Genomic DNA, 15,034 nt, shown 5'->3' with positions numbered 1-15,034 from the left:
AAGGATTGCCGGGGTCTGTCATTGGTGTGTTAATGACAAGTAAAGTGCATCAAGTAATCACACAGAAGGGAAAAAAATCCTTCCATCACAGACATGCAGACACACGTTTATCACAAACATCCGCTTGTTCACAAAACACTACGACCACGGACACCCCAGAAAACATGAATAATTTGTGGCAATATCCTTTATCATCGCCAGAGTGACATCAAGGACAACAATAATTAGCATTTGTAATAAGAAGTGGCATTGCATAATGGTGTCATAAAGCTCTTTGTAACAATCGCTACTTACAGTAATTGCAGTTACCATGACTACAAGCTGGGGGAACAAGCCATCATTACGCGAGCAGTTGGCTGTATTAGCTGTTATAATATCGTACCAAAATTGCAAATATGATTACAAAACCGATTTCCTTCTTTCTCTTCTTTCTTTCTCTCTCTCCCTCTCTCTCTCTCTCTCTCTCTCTCTCTCTCTCTCTCTGTAGCAAGCATAGGTCGACATTCAGTGATACACTGGTCTTTATCAAGGAATAATAGCAAAGGACATTCGGTTTCTCTGGTCAAATCTAGCATAACTAGATTGCTAAGTTTTTATTGCGCGTTATCTCACAATGCGGACATAAGATTCAGATCTTCTGATTGTCGTGTACATCATTTCAGATTACAAAAACTGAAACAACTAAGTATCTCAGTAACATCAAACATTTACCACATGAATCCAAATTTTATAAGCAATATTCTAGATACAAACCTCGTAAATTTGTGGAAATATTTCGAAGGAGAGTGGTAAAAATCGGACTTTTCCTCAAAATATCTTTTAACCTGCACCATATTCCTTAACAGAAAAGACGCCAAGACATTGAACATGTTTTTCAAAAGAGTGAAGGTTATGTTACTGTCAGATTAACTATGTTAACTGTTTAACAATTCTGCGGACAAGTATAGCAATAAGATTATCAATAGCTACCTTGGTCTGCGCAGCTATTTCAATTCATATTTTAAAATGATTGGGGGACTTATGATTGGAAAATCCAAACATTGGCGGCAGTCAGTTTCACATGTCCGTATTTCCGCAATCCGGTAAAATTACAATGTAGGCCAAAGTCTGTAGATTTCCATTACAGCACTTAATGTAAACACCGGTTATTCAGGAGTGTTCTAGTAGCAAAACACCATCATTGTGATACTGTATAGTGATAACATCCAAGATTTTTATAGGAAAATATGCATGGACTTTTATGGTGATGTAATTGACATCCTTGGCATAGGATTTGAAAAGATAGTGGCGAAATGACTTATATCGGCAATTTTTCCCTTGTTGTGCAGTTACTGTCATCTTCAGGCCATTGTTGTTTTTTCTTGAGCAACCGTAGTTTGAAAGAAATAAAGTATACCCACTTTAACAGATAACACAATATCGTTGATAGATATCAAAGAATGTTAGTCACGAACTATAAGTACATTTAGGAAATATTATACGTAGGCCACAATATACCCGTCTTGTTAGATACATTGTGTATCTTAGTTGGATATGAACTCTCATCTTTCAACCGGAAATCTCGATGTACAAAAATGAATGTCTGCCTAAATTAGTCAAATTCACTCTTCAGATACACCTTTTTCTTGGCATTGGTCTACTAATTTTGTTCAAGAACTTGAACCACTTAAGACGTATAAATTCATTTCTGATCATTTGGCAAATTTGCATTGATATTTAATTGAATGTTTTCAAGAAGAGAACACGGGAAAATTGTGTCTACATACTTCTCATAGGACTTGGTATTAACAAATTTAATCAAAGAGTGTCAAATTCATATAGACTTTGTCCAAAACCATTCAGGTTCCCTTAGGTGTTGGGCGAAGTCAGACAAATAGGTATCAAACGTTGACATTCTACACACGGAACCATTGCGATGTATACGACCTTAGATATTCGGATAGGGGAAAATTTTATAGGCGTGCCTTTTGCTCTCTTAGGTTTATCTCGTCGTAAATTTGATGTCAATAATTCATATAGTCAACGTCTCATGTGTGGCGTCGTTAAAACAAAATGATACCTACTCATTACAAAGAGAAAAAACATAGCATATCATAAAACTCCTTACTTTTATGACGAATATGTAAGAGGTCTAATACAAACCACTTTGGCACATGTTGCACGGAATGGTATGTAAATGCTACTGCTACGCTATTACTGCAGATACGTGCTCTGATAATACCAAGATACATGTAAGTTCTGAACAAGTTGAACATTGAAATATTTACGACAGACGGTACTCTCGTATAGCTTCTCGTCAGAATTTGATACATGGGTTTTCGTTAAACAAAATGTTCTGCGCTCTCGGTACAGGAGCAAATTTTGTTATTTTCAGAGGAAGTGCCTCAAACGTTATTTAGGGGAACGTATTTTCTCATGTTTCGGCAGTATCAACTACAAAAAAAATTGCGAGTGATATCAATTTGATACGCATTATTTTGAATAAGAAGGAAAAAGATGAAATGTTGATTAATGGGATAATGACAAATGAGTATTGAGTAATCAGCTTGGTTTAATATTTTCTGTAAGTTCACAAAAGTATGCATTATTCACGGAGCATAGCTGACCCGTAGGTTACACGGTACAGTGTACCAATATTACAACCAACAATTACAACACATATTATGTAGATATAATTTTGGACGGCATATGGGTCATGTAAATAAAACTATGACATTATATTCTATCTGTAGATGTACATTAATTTGTAGAGTACAAAATATAAAATGTACATTGGCAAGGAACTATGCATACATCAAAGTGTTTATGGATGTCACTTTCAAAATTTCCATAGTATCTGTCATGTGTCTAGGTCTGCGCTAAAAATTCGGCCGTCGTCACATTTCGGAGTCCTTGATGTGGTGAAGCCGGGGGCTGAATCGGGGCTTCCTTCGACAACGGCGGAAGGTGATAGACTCCGACAGGTTTGGCACGAACTGGGGAGTTGCCTTCCGATCTCGACGTCGTAAGCTCGTCGGTTCTGATGGCGGGTGCCGAACGATGTCGCAGCTTGCGATAGAACGACGCATCGCAGTCGATTCTCGCTACAGTCCTGAGTTTCATGCCCTGCTTGTCGATCGGTAGCTCTTCAAACGATATACGGGGCGACATCGGTGATATTGGCGTGGCGGCTAGCGGAGTTCGACTGCTCGGTGGACGAAACATGGTCGGGGATTGGACAGGGGTCGAATCTCCCCAAACAGTTCCCTTCGACAACAAAGAATGAAGTTTACCTCTCTCCTGGAATTCGCTCGATGACGATCGCGCTCTCATATGTCTGAGTACTGTGGTCGTTGAGTTCGAGCCGTGATCGCAGTCCCTGTCGATTGGCATCCGGTTGGGTGGAGGATGTGGCTCTGTGAATGGAAGACCGTCCCCAAGAGGTCTGGTCAAGGATAGCTTCCGGATTTCTGGAACCAAGGGCCTGCTCTTCGACGACTTGATTCTCGGTGATGGCAGCGGGCCGGCTTCCCCTGATGGCTCCACATCGCCGTCCTTCTCTATCATACACATGTCACTCTCCGGAACATCGAACTCGTAAGTGACGTCGCCGAAGTCGTCATCGCCCAGGTCATCACAGGGACTCGTACTAGTGATGCTCTCTACAGAGACAATGTCCAAGTCGCTCTCCACCTCGTGTATGGCATCCTCGTCCTGCTCATCCACCTCTCGCAGATCATAAAATCCACAAACGGTTTCGGGTCGCAGGTCCAGGTTAGACGTCGAGGATTCCGTGGAAGATTTTCTGCCAGCCGACTTTCTGCGTCCCATCACAGACTCATTGTCGCAATCGTCGTCCACACCAGGCTCAGGAGCTCGAAACTGTCTTCCCGTTGCCGTTGACGGGCGGGCACTCAGGGGTCGCAAGCGATACGTTCTGGTGGCGGATTCCGGAGCGGTACTCACTCTCGTGTCTGGAACTATTCCACCTTTATTTGTCGTATTTTCCTTGAAATTGCACGTTTTAAGTCGGTTTGATATCTCGGCTTGATCGTTCAAGAACTGCAGGAGCTGTATGCTTTTCGACTCCTGGTAGCCGCGATCCAAAGTCTCCAACGCGACATCCTTTTTCTCAGTCATGGTGACCGCCACTGGTTGATTCAAAATTGTTGATATGCTGTGAACACTATATAGTCACTGAAATTGGTAACAGTAGCACTCGTTTGGCCTTCAAAACTACAGCCATTATCTGTGTTATGATAGTAACACACATTAACTCCTCCCTATGTGGTCAAGATTTATCCAGAAAAGATAAGGAAAGCCATCAAATGGCGGATCCCTGGTAAGTAAATGCCGGTCTGTAGGAAAACACACAGCACAAGGCGGCGTCGACACAAGCAGTGGTACGAGCACCAAATAGAGCGATGCTACCCACAAAGTGTAACGGTAGTTATGAAAAGGTGCATAGAAGTGTTTGTTTCGTTGCGAAGCGTCCCGTGAGCGGCGTGAAATCCATAGTCACACAATGAGGTATATGCCGTCAGAGAGGCAGCCCTCATTCAACCCCTGCTGCCCCCGCACACAATTCCATTCGTTTTCCGCACGATCGATAATTCAACTGAAGGGCTTTTCTCCTACCTTAGCCTTGCATTTTTCGTCTTCCTTTTCTTATGTAAATCAATTAAAAGAGCATATTATGAAGCCATGGCTCGGGTAGCTAAATCCTGGATTAAAGGGAGCCAGCCATATCTACTATAAATACCTATAGGTGAGTTAGTGGAGCTAAAATCCCCTAAATCTCACATTACCCCTGGTATTTGGGCAGTTCATCATTCAAAAGTTATGTTGAGTGTCAAAAAAGAGAAGACGATGGATGCAAAGTGCTTTGACAGAGAATTTCATTTAATCAATCTGCCTAATAACAGAACAAAATCAGCGCGCCATGTTCCGGATAATAGCTGAATACATGACAAATATGACCGGGAACTTAGTTTGATACACGGAATATGGATAGATAAAATGCTACAAATTAAAGAGGAAGTCATTTCATGCGCAAAAGAAGTTAAAAGAAAAGAAGCTTATAGTCGTTTTAACAAGACGAAAAAGTACTCCAATGCAAGCTTATTTTTGTAGGTGGTCCATACATGTATTTGATCCACATAAGTTGTACTGTAAACTGTGTATTCTATGTATTCAGAAATGTATTCTTACGTAATGGGAACTTCTAACACGTAATATTGTGATAATCATTTGAATAATTCCGAACTCTTGATAGCTCATTCATTCCTTATACATCATGAATATGATGTATTATCATGTATACGGAACTCTTTTCCTGATTATATGAAGCAATTGTAATTCCTATGTCCCTTTAAAAGAGCAGTGAAAGAAGATAAATTGTTAAACCAATGAGATATACTGATGAGTTATAATATTTGTTGATAAAAACGTTAATAACTCAATTCAGCTCAATGATTAACAATGGTGCTGACCACGCTACGGTACTCTGCTGTTCAACAATACCTTGGGCGAATTGGGAAAAGGTGCGATAATTACCTTTAAATCTGATTTCCCTATATTATAATGTATACTTGCTGTTAAAGGCCATCGTTTCGCCAATCCCCTTGCACAGCACTCTTTTCTTTTGTTTTTATCAGGAAATTAACCTGTCATAAATGTATTTATATTAGACAATATGTAGGGCGGTCATTTTGAAAAATAAAAAAGCTTTTTATGATAATGTGTGGGACTAAGAGAAATTACAGTCCTTTTAGAAAATGTTATGAATAAACGATTGACTCCTTTACATAATTTGCTTTTAAAAATCAATTATTATCATAATCTTATACATGACATTTCTATGTATGTCTTTGAAATTATAATTGTATACTTCGTTTAGTTATCATGCATTAATGTTAAATGTATTTTGTTCTTCATGATCATTGTATTTCCGTTTGATTTTTTTTTAATCATGAAAAGTTGCAGACATAAACCGAATTTGAATCAAACCTCCCTGTCTCATACAGTCATTGGATTGTAAGTCAACAGACAGTATGTGGTATTATTCTTCTTGAGCATGGACATCTTGAGCCTGAACTCCATAGTTGTCCAGTCTCGACTAAGCTTGTGAGGTGGGGTATTTCATGTCCATTGATAGGAGCAGGATACATTTGTTCTCATGAAACTCGAACTGTATCTTTATCTTTACTCGGCTCGTTTTTAATGATTAATAAATGAACTTCACATCTGCTGTGGACTTTTGTAATATCGTCGTGACATTTATTTCTTTTTTGTTAAAATCATCGTTATAATACAAACACACAAGTCCAACAATACTCTTGTGCGTTAAATTACACCGAGTCAACGATGTTACCAGGGTGGCTTTAATGTTTGTGAGAAAGTAGAACATAAATTTGATATCCCTGGTTCCATTTCAGTTCTTCTTAATCTATCCCACCTTTACGGCCTTTAAAGCTTTTGACCCAGTATTGATATGCACTTGTTCACCGATTTGAATGGACGGGTATTGATAAACACGAATCCAGGTAGTTTATCGACCAGTCCGTTTGTTGCTTCTTTTCCTTTCCCCTTACGGATATATTGGCTACTAGTGTTGTTGGTGTTTTTCATTTATGCGCTCGACTGTGTAGCTGAAATGGTAGTCTTGCAATACAAAGGAAGTTAGCCTTGTTTCAGACATGGCATGTCTTTGCTGCAGACGAGACAGTTTAATAAAAACACTGAAATTATGTAACTTGGTGTCTTGTGACAACTTCAGACAGCGCCATACAAAAGTGAACAACAAATGTGAATTATTCTAATGTTTTATTGTGTAGTCTCAAAAGATATATAATGTCAGCTTTGCAAACTATTTCCTGCTTCAAGAGCAAAGACTGCCAAGGTCCCGCGACAATTTCCTGACTTTGAAATGACATCTATGCAGTCAATACAGAATGCTTGGCGTATTATTGTCAGTGTTTGCCAAACCAATAAAGGGACCGTATTTAGCACTCTGTTCCATCCTCGTTCAGCTTCATTTCATGATTAACACACCTTGCTGCACCTCAAGGCAAACACAAATACACACACACACACACACACACACACACACACACACACACACACACACACACACACATATATATATATATATATATACATATATATATATATATATATATATATATATCTTGCCATTTGCATGTGTTTATGATTCATAATTTTCTGCAATTGGTACGAGTCAGTAAATATTCACTTTGAATGATATGAAATCGAAAAAGAAATTGAAGAGGTGTAACCTATATTTGCGATTTGGCAAATGCTCATTGTATTACAGAGTTACATTAAAACAGCGCCTAGAGACAATTTAATGTGATAAGCGCTTTTTAAACAATCATGTTATTTTTCTCATTGTTTACCAAATTCACACATCTGCAGGACAGATTGCACTAAAAAAAAAAGTAAATATAATCATAAATGCAACTCATGACTAAAAACAAAAGAGTTCATCATCGCGGATTTATTTTTCAAATTTGTGGTAAGCTGAGACGTCTAACCACTCTCTCCCCTCCCTTTCCCATACACACTACTTTATTCCGCATCATAGGCAAAATCAAGCAAGACTAGCATGGGGGGGGGGGGAATACCACAATCTTATGAAAGTTTTAGGTGATTGTTAAGTTGATACATGGGGATGTAAATTATGATATGAAAATCAATACTGTAATATTTTCGTCTCCTCCACTGTTTAATATCCATTACCTGGCATCTCACTATAGACATCTTATTTCTATTGCTATCAACAGACACAGGTGCAATGCAAAAACGGTTGGAAGTCACATTGGTGAGATACTCACCACCTCTAGCTTGGACTGGAGTCATGGGACCTTAATGGAGGAAAGATGGCGTGTGAAAGAAAGTGGGTGTGGCGGAAAGCAGAAGATAAGAGTGAGGAAGTGATTGAATTGACGCATGGAGAGAGGAAAAATGTGCGAGATAACACACGGACATTATGACTGAGAATTGGTGTGGTGAAAAGAAACGGGCTGACATCATAAGGAGAAGGGAGGGAGAGATGGTAGGTTTCGTAATAATGGAAGAGGAGTGGGAAACCAGGCATCAGCTACTGACTTAAGACTAGGGGACTTAAATCATACCTCTTTCCGGTACAAACGCGGGTCTGATGGTTAGTTTGTTTGTGTTCGTCACTCACGGGCTGCATTGCCCTTTCGGCATACACTACATAATAGGCAGATCATAGCTTGTAGCTATACTATTATGGTAATCATATACACTCTAAAAACAGTCTAGTCAAATAATTAACTAGATTTCCCAGTCAAGTAAAATTGACTTGAAAATCAGTCAATTATCAGTTACTTTGCTCCCTTTTACTATAATATCTGTCATCGATGAATAACTAAGTGAAATAGTTACGTTTGACGGGTTTCCTTTGATGCGCTTACTGGGAACAAGCGCGGTCGCTTATTGGCCAATCCGCGCGATGGTTCGAGTAAAAGTTATGTTGATCACTAGCTGTGTGCGCTGCTAGCTAGCTGGGCCTGCAGGGCTAGAATAAGCCGTTTTATTTTTCGTTCGGCGGATAATTTCATGAGGCAAAGACTGCTGGAATGGGGGATGGAGGAGTTGATAGACATTTTCAAGGGTAAGTTGAATCTGCATTAGGTCTACCGTGTAACAGTTAGTGCAGTTTTGCACCTGCATGTGGTCGGAAGTGACCGTGAATGATGGCATGACATGTCATGAGTGTGACACTGACTGTATGAATTGATGGGGGGACCGAAAGCTACGCACTTTGTTTTCAGCAGCTAAAAAAATCACGGAAATCATTGGCTTGTGCAATTTCATTTTTATATCTTGATTCTACATATTCCAAAGTTGATAGAGAAAATTACGAGGGTTGAATGTTAATAACGCTTATTTTCAGGTCAATATTAATGCCGGTGTCAAATTTTGTTTTGAAAAATGAAGGGTCCTAAAGCTACGCAGAATGCCTATGCATTTGAGTCATGCAAATCTTGATATTGAAATTTACTGTGTGTGTGTATCGCGTGTGTATTTTACCCTGATTTGAACGCGTCGCATTGCGCGTGTATGTTTTGTATGGTGCGTAGCTTTAGGACCCACTGTACAAGTACCTTTTGTGTGAATGTGAGGTCTAAACGTTATTGAATCGGTGCGAAACTGCATGCACTAGCGGGCTGCCGTCTAGCGCCAATTAAACTCCATTATTCATGTATTGGTAGGCCTACTATCACTTAGCCTGACCAGACACTGTGAACAGGGTCTGACATGAGTTAGTGTTTCAACGTTGTCAACGACCGTCACTGTTGACAGCAAAATCACATAAAATACCTTTTATTTGGTATGATTTTAAGAGTAAAATAATTGTCAACACTTACCTACAGCGTATTTTCCTGATGGTTGAGTTAAATTCGGCGTTTTGTTGGTATCCAGACCTTATTGTTGAATTTTTCGGAGTAGATCGTGCCGTGGCATCTTTTCCTTCGAGAGCTTCACAAAAGCAACAAACTACCACGCATGCGCATTCAGAAGTGGTTGCTTTTTACGTACGCCCGTGCGTTTCATGTGTTACGTAAAGCTTGTAGTAGATCCGCGCGTGCTGCACCGGCAATGATTTGAACTTTTTTAGTCGGGGTCATCCGACTATCTGCGACTACCTACGTTGTAGTATACGAGAGTGAATGCTATTCATACAACACGCAGATGAGGAGTGAAGCAGTAAGGACGTTTACAGACCTGATTTCAGCCATAGATTTCGGTAAGTCTTAGACGTAATTAAACAAAAAATCGCATACCGGTTATTGAATGATGATCATAGATTACGATAGTTCCTTATATTTTAGTTTTCCACGATTAATAAAGATATTCATGAAGGAAACAGTGAACGATATAAGCGCGATAACAACGTCCGCGAAGGAAAAGGGGTGCAGCGCTGTCGCGATTTGCGACTGCGCTGCGTGTAGTTAACTATCACTCAGACTCGGAGTCGGAGTCTCGGGCTAACCCAGGCTAGGCTACGGCCTAAGACCAACTTAATCCAGACTAAAGCGGGCTATAGCCGCTAGTACGTAGTAATAATCTAGGCTTAACTTAAGCCTAGCCTAGTCTAGGCTAGACCAAACATTAGGCTATTATTAATAGGCCGATGTATCTGTGTTTGTGGACCTTGCATTGTACTGTACTCTGTGTGTGTGCCCGCCCGTGTGCACGCGTGTGTGTTAGTGTGTGTGTGTTTGTGTATAATCGGCCCGTACTGTATCTGTGAGCTATGTCCAAACTTCGTATCTCTCAGCTATTAAAATCCATCCTCATCAAATTGAGGATATCAAAAGGAATTACGGGGCATTAAAAAAAAAGGCTCTCTTAAATGCCTTGTAATTTGTTTTGGTTTCTTTAATTCATGTGAGTTGTCTCTAATACTTGGCTCATCGAATACGTGGTGACTTTTCACAAAGGTGTGAGTAGCGACCATGGCATAAGGTTGTACATGACATTCATTTTTTTTTTTTCATTTTAACTTGCCCTAACAACCACTAAATGGCATTTTTTACGAATCTCTTCTAACCATGCATACCACTTCCAGGTGGTTAGATCCACCAGATCCACTGACTAGACTTTTTAATTGTTTTGATGTTTTTTTATAATATGCAAATGTGGGATATGTATGGGGCGTTCTGCCCCACTACTGACCTATCTCTTTAAGCTGTTTGCACCTGATATTGCCCATCGACATGTAGTACATGTGAACATTAACTTTAGCAAGATCACCCTCGTGCAACTGCAAGAGATGGAGGCCGATTTTTTTTTTTAAGTTTTTCCCTAGAAACCAGAAGCTCCTCTTTGAAATGATACATGTATATGTTACATTTAGCCTATTCAAAGATTAAAGTTTTGGTAAAGTGTCCACTTTTCTGTGGAATTACCCATATTGCTTTTTCCCTTTCAAATTGAAAATAGATTTATACTAGTAACATTTTTTTCATTTATCCCAGATTCAGCAGGACTTCAGAATTCTTTATCCAGAGGTTGCAGATAAGCTGTTCTCAGAGTGGCCAAAAATAGCTCCCCTGGTACTGAAGTATGCAGACCTCAATAACCCGACATGGCAGGAAGCTTTGACTGTTCCCCATCTCCGTAAGAATATATTTTTTTTTTTAAAAACCAACACATTTTAATTGAATTACAACATTGAAGTTGGAATGATGCAAATAGAGAAACGATATTTGGAATGGGGAAAGAGAGATTTCCAGGAACAAAGAGAAATGTCAATTAGAGAATATTAATTTAGCATATTCTATTAAACCATAATATAGATTTCAATGGTAATGTTGCTTGTTTGCAAAACATCATTGGGGGTCTTGAAAAGAAATGAGCTAATTGTAATTTGAAATGATAGGTCATCATGCCAAACCATGAAGTTGTTGGTAATATGGCAATGGTCCATCTACTCGAAATTAATTCCAGTTCATTTTCTTCCAAATCAAAATTTTGTGTAGGATCATGAAATCATTTTATAAAGTACTTTATTTCCATACTATGATAATTAGCAAACCATTTGTCATTCCCTATGCCAAACTATGGTCACTCCGAATTCAGAATCATCCCATGTTCCGTTTTATTTCACCTCTGCCATTGGTCTTGGTGAAATAAAACGGGGCATGGGATGATTCTTAAGTTGTCATTCACCTAATGTGGTTTGGGGAATTCTATATTATATAATATCTAATCTTATTCAATTTGTTTTCTTCCTAATTGTGCAGCATCTTCTGCCAGTGCGTGTCCTGCAGCAGAAGTGGAGACCATGGCACTTCTTGCACTTCCACACATCGTGAATCCAGGAATGAAGAAGGTGGGGAAGCGCAGCATGAGATGCAGCAGGGCAGAGGCGTCCAAAGCCTTCATCGACATCGGCCCAGTAAGAAAATCAATTTAATGAAATGCGAATCACTCAGCCTCGGACATAGTCTAAGCGTGTTAATTTTTCAATTTTAAAGGTAACATGGAGTACTGGTCAATGGTGGAAAATTTTGCTTAAGTTTAAGAGGCCTATGATTGATTTTCAGCCAAAAGTACTTCACATTTGCACTGTAGTATGGAAACATTTCAACACAAATGTACTGAATATTTTAGAATCATAGGTTAAAACATGCTTGATACTTTTTGACATCACCCAACGTCAAAAAGTCAGATTAACACTGTCCCATATATGCATATCTGTGTTAGTTCTATATCAAAATGATTTTTTGGATCATTGTTATATGACGAATGTTCTACTATTTCCAGCACATCTAATATGTATCATGCATTAAATTATTAAGGTTCTGTGAAATTCATTTTATACCGCAAGTACATGTATTCCTAATACCTTTAAATTGTCCTTATTATTCATTTACTGATGAGCATCAATTATTTCACTTAACCAGTTTATTCTCTGTGGTTCATTTTCAGTTTGCTTTAGCTAGCATATATCATGTTCTTTTTCATGACATAATCATCGGAAATAAAAAAGATGACAAAATATGCATTTTTTGCTGTGTTGTTGGAAATGTCCCTACTGTAAAATCTCAAACAGAGGTGCGAACTGACTTGAAGGATTGCACTCTTTATATTTCTGGGATTATTGATACTAATTCATTTATATATGAAGACTTATGGGGTGTTGCAAGAAAGTTGCAATCGATTGCAAGTTGCAACTGATTGTTACTGGCCAATCAAAATCATTGCTGCATGCATGTCTTCTTAAAAGGGCAGACCCTGAGCCAATCAGCATGGTTGTTTCAAAATTAGCAATTATTTGCAATTGATTGCAACCTTCTTGCAACACCCCATTAGTTTGCAAAAGGGGTTAGATCCAATTTTTATGAAAATTGAGTTATTGATATAAGAACATTGTTCAACTGTGCCTGTCTTTTGAACAAAAGTATTAAGCTAAATTTTCAGAGCACTTATGAAGAAATGCACTTCCTAATTTCACTTTTCCATAGAAGCCTGTACAAAATCTGGCAAACAAATGCGTTTTTCTCTGAAGTCACAAAAGTGGATCTAACCCGTTTTACGAACAAACTCTTCATATACTTTGAAGATATATTGCGCTGTTTTTCCCAAGACAGATGTTATTAATATTTACCCCCACTTTATTTTTATGGAACTCTTTAAAAGGAGCAATTATGCGCCTCTAATCGAGATTTTACTATACTTTCTCCCATGCCTTATTGCCAACACACAAATGAATGGAAATTTGTTTTCTTTTAATACCTTCAAATTATTTTAACAACATTGATTTACACATGTCTTGAGATGACATGTACAAAACGAAAAGAAAAATAAATAACATTTCATATTGCATTTGTCAAATACTCTCCACTGTTTCTTCATGTCATAAGAATTCGTAATTGTAATAATGTGATCTGAAAAGTGATAGGGCACCATAATTTTCTCTTTCTTCAGGTAGGAACAAACCTTCCAGACTACCTCGAAAACTGCAAGCAGAAGCAACCATTTGTGCTCGCCCTTGGAGACATCCTCAAGCCGGAGCAAGTGTTTATCATTTGTGATGGTGTTGCATTGGAGGCAATGTCCCTCATCCAAGGAGTGGACCTTAGTTTCAAGGCCATCTTCGTTCTTTGGGTAGATTATCCTTGGGAGGCAGCCAACACTTATGACTTTCTGCAGAAAGTCATTTATAAGATGGATGGTGGAAAACCCAACTGCAAGACCACAACCCCATCCAGTACCATTTCCCTTAGGGCTTACATTTCTAATTTTTCATCATGGAGTCCTAGGAAATGTTAAAGGTAGTAGCCCATATTTGCAAACCCACAAAACTCGAAGCGGGATGAAATAGGTCCTTTATGACTTTGAAAGACAAGTTAAAAGTATCATAATTCACCTGTCGCCTTTTGTCAATGATATATTTATTCAATTCTAGAGAGAGAGAACCAGGGTTTTAGAATCAATTTCTAAACATGTCGTCCCGATGCTTTTACGAATGGTGCAAAATTACTGTTGAACGCGGAGCTCATATGATTATATAACATATAATTTATCTATATAATTGTTTTACAAACGGCGCCTCATAGTATGCTCATAGTAGTGCTGCGCAGTTTTCTGCGAATTGTCAAATCGACGATGCGACATCACTGTTTTTCCCATCGAAGACACCTTCGAATGACAATTTCAAGTGCCTGAACGTATTTCTAAAGAAGTCTGGAAGTGATGTAAGTCAGAAATCTAATTCCTCCTATTTTATATCGATTAAGAAAGACAAACGTGCTGTTTTATGAGTCGTCCCTGGATTGGATCTTGAGCTTCGCACTCTTGAGTTACTGTTGAACAAGAGGTAATCTGAAGAAACATCATGTTACATTTTCATATGTTTTTACCAAAGTAAGAGGCAGATTGAAATGCTATTTTGTACATGTTTACTGTAATCATATCCAAACTCCATGCCAACTATACTGCTTGTTTTGACAAATGTGGGCTACTACCTTTAAAGCCTTGTTCAGACAAGGCACAACAAAGCTCAGCAACATTTTGTGTACAAAGTCAATGGGATATGAGGCGTCAAAAATGTTACAGAGGCAAGTGACCTTTTTGTCGCAAGGTGACAAAAAATGCGAACCAATCAAATTCCTTTAAAAAGTTAGCGCAAAATAATTTGTCCAGATGATCTTTATACATGGTTATAGTTACACTATGTTATGTGTGATGATGCAAAATCCTGTTTGTGCCACTTTCATCATTTAACATAGAAACTGGTAAGAAGATCATACTGTTACTTGAAAGAAATTCATAATGTACAAGTAATCTAAATGATAAAAACATCACAAAAACATTATTATATGATATTCATACCTTAGTACAGGCTATTCAAAAAACTGTTACATAATAACAATCCAAGAATTCTTTGTTTGAAAATGGTCTGAACAATGACAACAGGCTACATGTAGAGGAATAACAGAATTTTTCACAAATGGGATTTCTCGAATTCCCATTTAAAAAAAATTGTTTTTCA

The 15,034-nt window shown here is 38.5% G+C and overlaps 1 pseudogene; it reads left to right on the top strand.

The window, feature by feature from the left end:
- The first annotated feature begins 7,990 nt into the window (after positions 1-7,990).
- Positions 7,991-14,608, top strand: LOC139740701 (uncharacterized; annotated as a pseudogene).
- Positions 14,609-15,034: the final 426 nt, after the last annotated feature.

The sequence above is a fragment of the Diadema antillarum genome, unplaced genomic scaffold (genome assembly GCF_040938485.1).
Source record: "Diadema antillarum isolate AM-2024a unplaced genomic scaffold, OU_Dant_1.0 seq00000876_RagTag, whole genome shotgun sequence".
In the NCBI taxonomy this organism is placed as follows: domain Eukaryota; kingdom Metazoa; phylum Echinodermata; class Echinoidea; order Diadematoida; family Diadematidae; genus Diadema; species Diadema antillarum.
This window is presented reverse-complemented; position numbering and strand designations above follow the sequence as displayed.